The sequence below is a fragment of the Macaca mulatta genome, chromosome 13 (assembly GCF_049350105.2).
Source record: "Macaca mulatta isolate MMU2019108-1 chromosome 13, T2T-MMU8v2.0, whole genome shotgun sequence".
Taxonomy (NCBI): Eukaryota; Metazoa; Chordata; class Mammalia; order Primates; family Cercopithecidae; genus Macaca; species Macaca mulatta.
Genome location: NC_133418.1, coordinates 57427186 through 57437862, shown reverse-complemented (window position 1 = coordinate 57437862; position 10677 = coordinate 57427186). Strand labels below are relative to the sequence as shown.

The following is a 10677-nucleotide window of genomic DNA, read 5'->3' as shown; positions in this document are numbered from 1 at the left end:
GCTGTCGGATTGAATGACACCTGTCAGAGTATGATGAATGACCCTCTCTTCCCCACAATCCCCTGTTCTGTCACTCAGGTGAGGCCCATTAATCTTCATCCTGGGCCTGTCAGGCTAGGAACCCATGACGACAAAATGTCTTGAAGCATTTACCCCCAAGATGCATGGAACAATACGATCTTCTCATTGTCAGAGCCACATGGAATTAGCATAATTTATTATGACTTCCCTCCCCCTCACTCTCTACCTCTATCACCACCCCCAAAAAAGCAAGTGGGGGCTAGATGGGATTAGACAGATGGAGTGTAGGACCAGACTGCCAACTACCAAGCCCCCTGCAGTGCCTGATGCGGGCGGGAGCATCTCTACAAACCAATCAAAAAGCTGGCAGTTCAATTACAGAGTAATAAAGGGACATTCATCATTCAATTAGGCACCTGTCATGGTTTCACAAAAGGGAAAACTTCTAACCTAAGACTCCTGGGAGAAGATGATACAACCAGGAGACAGGGAAATAAATGAAAAAAGGGACAAAGTCAATTACTGGCCAACCAGACAAAAGGATATATGTTTAAAAAATAAAGTTGGGCGGGGGCTGGTTCTCCCCAGGCAAAAATCAGAAAAGTTAGATGACCTTATCTGGATTAAGAAGGGCTAATATTAAAAGTAGCATGGTGCCCTCTTCTATGGTACATCTCATGATTGAATTTTCCCTTTAGGAGCTGCCAAGGAAACTGAATTTTGTAAGAAAAAAAATATCAGGAGGAAACAGTAACTCCATTACTCAAAAGCATTGTTCTTTAAATGACTAAGACATGAGGGTGAAGAGGAGAAAGCCTAAGTGGACATTCAACTTTGATGCTTCACTGTATTGAGGGGGAATGAGCACAAATGACATTTTGAAGATATTATGCCCCACTAGTGACTGGAAATAAGAGTTGACAAATTTAATTTCTTAGCAAGTGTATGTGATGGTAATTGAGGCCAGAATATAGTTTTCGATGGGAAAAATTTCTATTTTGAGCGGGGGAGGGATGTAGACTTTTTTCTTCTGATCTAATGGTCATTTTCTATCTTCATTTCTGGTAAAGGTTCCAGATAGATTTTATCACACAAGATAAGCAAATGAACCGCAGAATTTTGAAGTTAGAGGTAATTAGAGCAATGATCTTAGTCAGCCCCCACACAGTTTGGGACACGTAGGTTCAGGACTGCCCACCCTGGAGCTGGTTCTGTAGGATACCTAGTAAGTAAGCCCCTGTCAGGAACTGGACAAAACACCATCACCTCTACCCCTGTGCTCACTCCACAGCTCAGCACAACTTTGAATTATTATCCCAAAGACTTTTAGAACAACAACAACACATTTTCAACAAAAAAATCTAGCAAAGCTCCTCATGTTGTAAAATAGTCATAGGTAAAGCAAATTATTTCTATTTTGAATGGCAGTTTGCATGCTATCACTTTTCTAAAATTGTTCATTCTAATAACCTTTATACATTGTCAAGAAGCAGATTTGTAATGCTAATGCACGTATTACTTATTTTCACAGTGACTCAAGCCATGAGTTTCAGTTCACTTGACCATCATGTATCATCTTTCCAGGCACCAGGCTTTTTTTAGGCATGGTTTTGAAAGTCTCTCTGATGTTATCATGCCCCTTATATTTTATTTCAGGGAGAAGAGAGTTCCTTTTTCCTTCTCCTTTTCTTTCTTTGTTTTCTTTATTCTTAAATTCTTTTTTATTTTCATATTTTTTATTTGAAAAGGTACTTGATATTTAATCTAGATAAACTACACAACCAAGGTGAAGTTAATTTTGAGAATAAATACTAAAAAAAATTAAGTTTCCATATAGAGAAGGGTGACGCTTCACTCAGGCTTTTGTGGGCATACTGGACAATGGTATTCTTAACCTTTAAGATCTGTAGTGGGGAAGAAAAATCTATGTCATGCATGAAGCAAATAGGTATGTGTGTCTATGTGTGTACACATACACGTTACATCTTATATACCCCACACACACACTACACACTGTAAATATTTTCCTTTCTATTTTAGTTTTGAAGCTTCATCTGCTGCAAAACATAAAAAAGCAAGGCAGAGTCAACCTCAATTTGTTGTATACTAAGATATATTGGCAAGCCCTCTCTGCTCTTTCTTCAGAAGCCATTAAATGTCATATCCCAAAATCAGTAAGATGGGTCATTCCATCCAGAATGTATTTATCAGTTTAATAGGCCTCTAAAATATATTGTCAATTCCATTGGAGGAAGTGGAATAGAGAGGAGAGAAAATGACTTTTGCTACCTACTTCCTCATCTCTACCCTCCTGGTTAGAGTCAAGCTGATACATTTTTAAATCCAAAAGAGATTGAAGCATTTTTTCCAAGTTTACATTTTTTTATATTGGAAAAATAGAAAGATTAAACGATGAACAGTAAAAATCACCAAGGTCGTAATAACTCAGAAGTGAAAACTTCTAAGACTGAATAGTGTATTTTTAAGCCCAGGATTAAGTCTCTAGTGATGAAATCTCAGTAAGTTTTCATCGGTGCAAATAGCATGAAGATTTAGAAGAAGAATTGGATCTAATAAGGTTTTATACATAACTAAAATACATAAAAATTATACATTTTGTGTATGTGGAAATTTGCCTCACAAGACCCATGTGTGTGATGGTGGCAGGACACTCCACCAGGCGCAGAAGGCCTAATTATTGCCACAAACAAGCTGTGAGATGCCAGGTGGCCATTTCATTTCTTTGGGCTGTAGTCTATGCATTTTTAAAATAAAAGAATTGAACCAAATCATCTCAAGATACTTTGTACCTAAAATTATTTGATTTTCTAATTTATATCCTTAAGTTGCATTTTCAGAATGACCTAGTCTGTTTTGATGAAGAAGCTAGTGATAGTTGGAGGCCAGCCTCTAATTAGACCTCCAAAAATTAGAGATTGCATCCTGTTTAATCACATGCAGTCAGCATGAAGTGTGTATTACAGATATTATACACAACACAGAAAGAACCTATTGACTCTTACCCTCTGAGCGCTTCCCATTGCTCCCACTGGGAATGGCAAAGCTGGACTCAGTACCCACCACTTATATCAATTGCCTGAACTTAAACTGCCTCAAGGACCAGCAGTTTAATTCCATCTTTAACATGTAAGGCTAAACTGAAATTAGATAAAAATTAATACTGTATACAAGACATGGTAAATCAGTCACAAGGTAGCTATTCTTTAACACAACCAGTACTAGTCTTTTAATAATTTTCAAAGTTTATGCTGAATTTAAATTATTTCTTTACCAGAAAGCTCGAATGAGAAAAAATAATCCAAGAGCTTAAAGCCAGGGTTTCCAATGTATTTTACACCATGACACACACAGAAAATGATTAGAAGCTAAAAATCTATCCACTGAAAGACGCATCATTACTTTATCCCTAAAAAAGAGAAAACCATTTTTCCCACCTCTAATTGAAGAGCTTCGCTTCAGACAGGTTGCATCTATTTGTGGGCATCTTCCTTTCTTCAGAACTCATAAAGCATTTGGCTGTTCATCACTTCTGTGACTTATTTTCCTTTATCAACATCACATTTATACATACTTCTCTGTTTCCCTGCCTTTCCATGTGCATAATAACTGTTTTGTTTCAATGCTAAATCATAGTGTATTTTATTGAAGACACTTTAAGGGAAACTCAACCCAATGCAAGCAGTACAATGCACATCACTCAACTGAAGTTTGTATAGCATGAACAGCTGGGACCAGGTTTTGGCATGTGCAGGCAATAACAACTACCTTATCACTGCCACCTGGCCAAAAGAGATTGTAAAATATTCATGGGAAAACACATTCCAATTTCAGAAATGTTAAATGAGAGAAAAAAATAACATGAATTTTAGAATCCATAACATAAGATCAATGGATAAGGCTTCTCTTGGTACAGGACAAACAGCTGGAGGGTCCCAACCATCCCAGCCCAGCTAGGTGCCTCAAGGAGTAAAGACAGCAATAGCCCAAGCATACTTATAACCCATTCTCAGCATGACTCACTGATGAGAGCCAACGTAAAGGTCTATAGAGAGAACTTCCAGACAATGCTTCTCTAGATACGACCCCATAGAATTGCAACTTAGTTGAGATTTAACAAGAATCCATTTGGTAAAAGTCTCCAATCACTTTTGGCTTTGCAGCCTGCCTGCCAAAGCTGAACAATTATATCCCCATATTCTTACTTCCTTTTATTCGTTCTAATCATTTGGATCTTTGCTTTCTTTTCTAGTATTTGAGTAGTCATAACTTGTTGGACATAATGCTGGGGGATGGAATGTCAAGACGGTTCCTCACACCTATCTCTGCCTTGCCTCACCTTGTCAATCTGCCTTTCGGGTAGTGCTACCTCTACGGTCCATCATCCCATCTGCCCAGGACAAATGAAAAACACTTGCAGTCTTTGTTTTTTTCTATCCTCACTATCTATATGGGGTAATGACCTTGATCAGCATCACAGCCTCCAGCACTTCTCTTCCTGAAGAAGGGAAACTGGCTTCCTGATTGACCTTGAGTGAGTGAACCAAATAACATACTTAGTACAAGCTCAGCTGCTGTCCCACTCCAAAGCTCCCTCCTCCTTAAGAACATTGATCTTCACTCAGAAAGCTCACTGAAATTCTCCTCTCACTTGTATAAAACATAATTCTGTGCCTAAAACTATGGTCGATTGTGGTAATTTCTTTAAAACAAATTATTAAAATAATCATATGTAGAACTGATTACCACACAGACTTGGTGAGTTTTCTACACCAAGCTTACAGACATATCTTCACCTGAATGACCCAGATTGTAAACGCAGAATTCTGTTATGTTCTGTTTCATTTAGCTTCCTCTGGAACATGCAGGCAGTGTTTAGGCCTCAGCCTCCCAATCTTCATGACTATAGATAGACAGGGCTGAATATTAGGCATAACTGAGCACCCATATTCATTCATTTATTCATTCACTCATTTACTTATTCAGTAACTGTTACATATCAGGCATTCTCTAGGAATTCACAGTCTAATGGGGAAGAATCATACATAAATAGATAATTATAACACCGTGTGATAATCAGCGCAATGTACAGACAAGCCCAGAGTATGAAGGAGGCAAAAAGTCAGGGGTGCCCTAATTCCCTGACACTCTCAGAAGTTAGATTTCCCCTGTAGCAGACTTCCATTATCATGTTTGATATCCTGGATGAGTACTGAGAAGAGATGGTGTTTGAGCAGAAGAAAAGGAAACTATAGAACAGAAGGCTTTGTTTACACTCCAGGTAAGGAAATGGAGGGTTAAAAAAAAAGTAATCACACCAATGCAAAAAGAGGAGGAAGATAGCAAAGTATCAGGAATGCAGCTGGATGAATAATTGATGAGCTGGTAGCCTAAGAGAGAGTCTCATTAATATGATCCTGCAGGTTCATTAAGTACTATTCCAGGCTTGTCTTGGAGAGGGCCTCCTGAGTCTTGATTAGGGATTGTGTGGCTTTCACTTCGACATCAGAACTTTGGGCCTTGGGTTCTGACAACTGCTTCCTAAGCTCCTATCCTTTTACCCCAGCACCTTTGGAAGCTCTTCTCCATCCCCCTCTCACTAATCATGGGCCCCTAACCATGACAGTCAGTCCTAGTAAATAATATATCAAGATAAATGATAATTGTTCTGTTTTAAGTGTCTCCTAATGAGCATCATAAATTAAAAATTAATATTGCAAAGACTATATGAATAGCATCAAATCCATAAACAAAGCAGCGGGTATCACGCTTGCAAATGAAAGCTAAACACCTCCCTTGTCCTCTTTTCCATTCCCCACCTCTATCTACCCTCCCCCAATTCCTTCTCCACCTCCCTCCCAGCACTCCAGACCTGACATCCAAGCCACCAGGAATTACATTGCAAATAACAATACCTTTTTTTTCCCCTCACAGATTACTTCTGGCCTGCTACTTACCTACCTGGTTTAGTGTGACTTGAAGACCCAATCCAGAGAATTTATTTCTCATTATTTATTTTCCTCAGCCAGAGATAGACAAGGCAGAATTAGATTATGAAAAACTTTTAGGTGAGGCAGATGAACTAGGTCAGATCCCGTGGAAAGACTGAATATAGAATTTTAAAGGCATCAAATAGTTCTGTCCTTCCATATTAGACAATTATATTTCAACCCAAGTCATATTTTGGAGAAGACTCTATGCTGGAATCTTAATAGGAGCTTTTTATTCTCTGTGTAGTAGTAGGATAGCTTTTAGGGGGTGCTTTTCTGGATTTTCAAAATTTCTACAATTTTAACAATTATGATCATGATACGTTTAATAGAAAAAAGAAAGAAAACGTCACTCAGAAGTGAAGAAAAGTGCTTGGTCAAACACAAAAGCCCAGTCACAAAGGTTAAAATAACCATCATTTTATGAGCCTTTTTATAATGCACTAGACATTGGGAGGTGTGCATCATCTCCATCCCTCACAGCAGCACTGAAGGGTAGATAATGTTACACCCAGCATCCTATTGCTATCCAGAGGGAAAGGAGGCTCAGCCAACGAACTGCAAGCATTCCAATTCCTTTTCCTGAGATGGATGCATGAACTCTCTTGGCCCAATGGCATTAAATATTCCACCCGTGTAACCGATACCCCTTCTTGGAATTCAGAGCTCACCCTGCAACCTGCTGGTTATCATTTGGCTTATATCACAGGCTGCCAACGGTGAGAGTACACATGGGTCACGCTCATGTAAATATTCCAGACCATATGGCAGTTGTATTTCTCACTGTAAATGAACACATTGGCTTTGTTCTATAGAAAATCAATTTCACAAAAACTTGAGTTCAGTTACTTTTGGACTGAAAGGATAAAAATTTCCTAAGTCTTCACTGACTGCTGAATCTTCGATACCAAATCTACATGAGCTCCACATCTCTCTCAGTTGATTCGCTTGCTTTACTAATCCAAGGGCTCAAACATTCACACAGCTGTATGTGGAGAAAATATAAAAACAGTTCACCTTTTTGGCAACTGAGCTACATAACCAATAAAGGTGGTTTTACTTCAGGCCATTACCCAGATTACTTTTACTAAACTTAGCTGGAATGCCATCCTGCACCTTTGAGGAATGTGCACAATATGCCTTGGTACTGGCAATGCTACCACTCTAATTCTCTCACACAAATAGAGGCGCTACAGTCGTAATCTTGTGACAGTGAAAAACTAGACCACTCTCTCCCTGGGATACCATAAAGCTAACAATGGCAAAGCCTCCAAAACCAAAGTGCACAGAAGAATACAGTGCTTAAGCTAATTAAATCTGCTGTGGAACCAGGAGAATTCCAAGAACAGCAGTAACACATTTTTATTTTATAAAAATGTCCCCATTGAAACAACAGATCTGAATGCAAATGTAAAACTAAGCATTCGATAATGCTCACTTTCACATCTGTCAACATTTTAGAGTAACTTCAAGAAGAATACATTTGTGGTTCTACAAATTCTTAGTTTATGCATAGAAAACATTCGAGAGGACTTTGTTTTCACAAGTATCCAGGTATCAAATAAAAAAAAATATCATGGAATCACACACTTTTGAAGTTGGAAGGGATCATGAGAGTCATGTATACCTACCCCTCATTTAACAGGTGTGATGAAAGTTCAGAGAAGTTCAGCTATCACTCAAGATTACTCACATGATTGGATTTCAGGAAATTGGAAGGCAAAAAAGAAATTAGGGATAGATTCCCCGCTGTACCTTTAGCATTTAAATGACAAATCTCTCAGTCTGAGATAGAGGGCTAAGCCAGACCCAAATTCACTGGTCACCTGACCTTTCTGTATTTTCACAAACGAAATTAAATGGAGAATTGAAACATTTGCTCAAATTGCTTTGGTTAATTTATTGAGCTTTGTTTACCTTAAAAAAGTGAAATAGAGTAGAATAAAAAGGGTGACACATCTTGTTGTATTTGAATATTAATAAAATCATATTTGATGTTAAATTTACTGTTTTTATATTAACATGAGTATATTTCATGACATTTTTCATGTTTCGGTTATAACTATGTGTGTGTATATATATGTATGTGTCTGTATGTATATATATTACATATATGCTAAGTTATAATACAAAACTTTTTCTTACCATGAATCACAGTAAAAAAGACCAAAATTCACTTCAGTGGAAATTTCACGCTTGCCCTACTCACCATTTTTAAAAACAAAAAACCAACAATGAAAATAAAATGTAAAATAGAAGCTTCTCATAAAATTTTGGGGGAACCTTGCATTAAACTATCACTTTCTTGTCACTGCAGCCTAAAATGTTCTTTCTCCTCCAGGCCTAGTGCAATGTCCTATAGGTTACTGAAAAAGAAATATTAAACTTAAGAAACTAGAAAAAGGACAAATGCACAAAGGATGAAAAAGGAAACAGATCTTCCTTTCGTTGTTTTACGATACATTTTTTTTCTTTCCTAATATCAAAGTTTGGGGTAAACAACAAATGTAATTTGCTCAGTTCCTGGGACAGTAGATGTACAATAATACGTGTTAAAGGAACACCAAAATAAGGGTAAAACAGCAGACTTTAGACTCTGCTACTAACTTTACAAAACTGGATGGAGTTTATAATTTCTCTGAGCTTCAACTTTCTCAACAGTAAAAGGTGTTAACTGGGCAAGAACCACATTTCTTTCAGGGATGTTTGCAGAACTCTTTCCATGGACTGTTAATAAATGACCCATGAAAATCATTTCTAAATGATAGGTTAATAAGTGGGCCCTTCACCAGTTCCTACCTTCTTATGTATTCATGATCATCCAATGAGTCCTAACTTTCCAACTCAGAAATGGTGACCTCCAAAGAAGAAGAAAAAAAAGGTCCAAAGAAGAAGAAAATGAAATCTCTCTGGATTTCTTCAATAAAAAGTAAAAGTATATCCAACTGCATGGACCAGATACTAGTAAGCTTCTCAAACTAAGAAGCAATAGTTTGGTCTGTGAATTAAAGACTTATTTTTCACATGTCCTTTCTTTTATATGTGTGATCTTTCACACAAAAACACAGAGAAAGAGAAGGTACTTTTTGGTTCAAATAAGTACCTTGTCCAAAAGACAATACAGCAATGGGCACTGTGCACCATTTGCTCAGGAGTGCTTCTGTAGCATCAGGACCAAGTTGGAGGACTGGAATTAGCAGGAGCCCTACTCACCTATTCTGTGACTTTGGGATGAAAGGGGAGCCACATGAGGCCCTGCTCTGGATGGAATTGTGGCTAACATTATTTACAGCTACAACTCCAGAGTTAGAAAAGATAACCCTATCTGTGAAGATAACCCTTCTGTGAAGGTCTTGAGTCTGGGTAGCCAGAGGGCGTGGTGTGTCTGGGGAAGCACAGCATATTCCATTAGGCATATCACTGTGACTCTAAGCTTCCATTTCCTTATGCAAAATGGAAATGAAACTAGAATCTACCTTATGAGTTATGGAGAGAAGTAAATATATGTATAGGACTTGACCCATTATCTGATACATAGTAAGTGCTCAATAAATGTGTCTGTTTTTATTATAGTATAACTGAATCCAGACTATGATTAAGAGAGCAAAGATAATGAAAATTTAAATGATATGTCAGTATAGATGTGTTCTGCTGTGATTGAACGCATTAGAAAGACACTGAGGAGGTATACACATTGAATTAGAAACTAGCACTACCTTCATGGTCCATTTTGTTCACTTTCCAAGCAAATGGCTTGGAAGAGTTGAAGGAATCTGGTCACCCCTAGATGATTAGCAAATCGTATACTTAATGGGCAAAAAGAGCAGCCAGGGATGCATCCATTTCTCAGCAGATAGCCTCTTGCCATACATTTCCATTCTTTGTTTAAAATTGCAACACATTTTGGACCAAAAATCTTTGGGCATTTTGCATCCATTCTGCCAGCCTGAGGTTTGTCTATGCCAACAAACACTTCTTAGTTATCATTATGTAGCACTGATAATACTTTGCTCTGGGTCTATAATCATCTTTACGTGGTCAAAGATGGCTTCTGTTTACCCTGGCAAAGCAGATGATGGCTGCTCTTTTATCTCAAGGAAGTGGAGACGGAACAGGGAGATCAGCAGCTTGTCCAAAAGGCACGCAGTCTGCTCAAGTGCCTGGGCTACCGGATTCTGAAATGTGGTCATCAGCCATATGGCAGTGCTGGCCCGGTAATCACCCCACCCAGCATGTAAATCAGGGTAGCACTCACTTATGTTCCTGAGCTACTCTAGGCGGTGAGCACTAGCCTCAATGCTACCAGGTGTATGTACCGCATAAATGGTTGACAGGCTGACAGGAAGTATATTTTGAGAGGAAAATAATAGTAAAGACTTAACTGAAGGATATCTGATGAAAGCAAAAGAAATTACCCAACCTATCTGCAAACCACACACTGGAAATGAATGGGTTCTTTCGTGTTTGGGACATTTTCGTGTTATAAAAATGTAGACTATAGAGCTATTATATCAAGTAATTTATGGGATGAATATTGTAATTCATTGAATGTCACGACTTATCTTTTATTCATATAGTTACTATTCCATTACCAGAGAGGGAGGTTTGTCAAAGGTTAATTATTTTAAATTGCTCTGGCAAATTTATT

General features: G+C 38.0%; 2 long non-coding RNA genes across 2 annotated transcripts in view; one reads left to right on the top strand and one right to left on the bottom strand.

Annotated features, from left to right (window-relative positions):
• Positions 1–10677, bottom strand: part of LOC106992994 (uncharacterized) — a 118654-nt gene that overhangs the window by 27070 nt on the left and 80907 nt on the right. The gene's annotated exons all lie outside the window — the stretch shown is intronic.
• The window catches only part of LOC144333599 (uncharacterized), a 200146-nt gene that overhangs the window by 178448 nt on the left and 11021 nt on the right, over positions 1–10677 (top strand). Inside the window, exon 3 of the long non-coding RNA XR_013402444.1 lies at positions 1092–1246. This is a non-coding gene — a long non-coding RNA (uncharacterized LOC144333599). The remainder of the gene's footprint in view (positions 1–1091; positions 1247–10677) is intronic.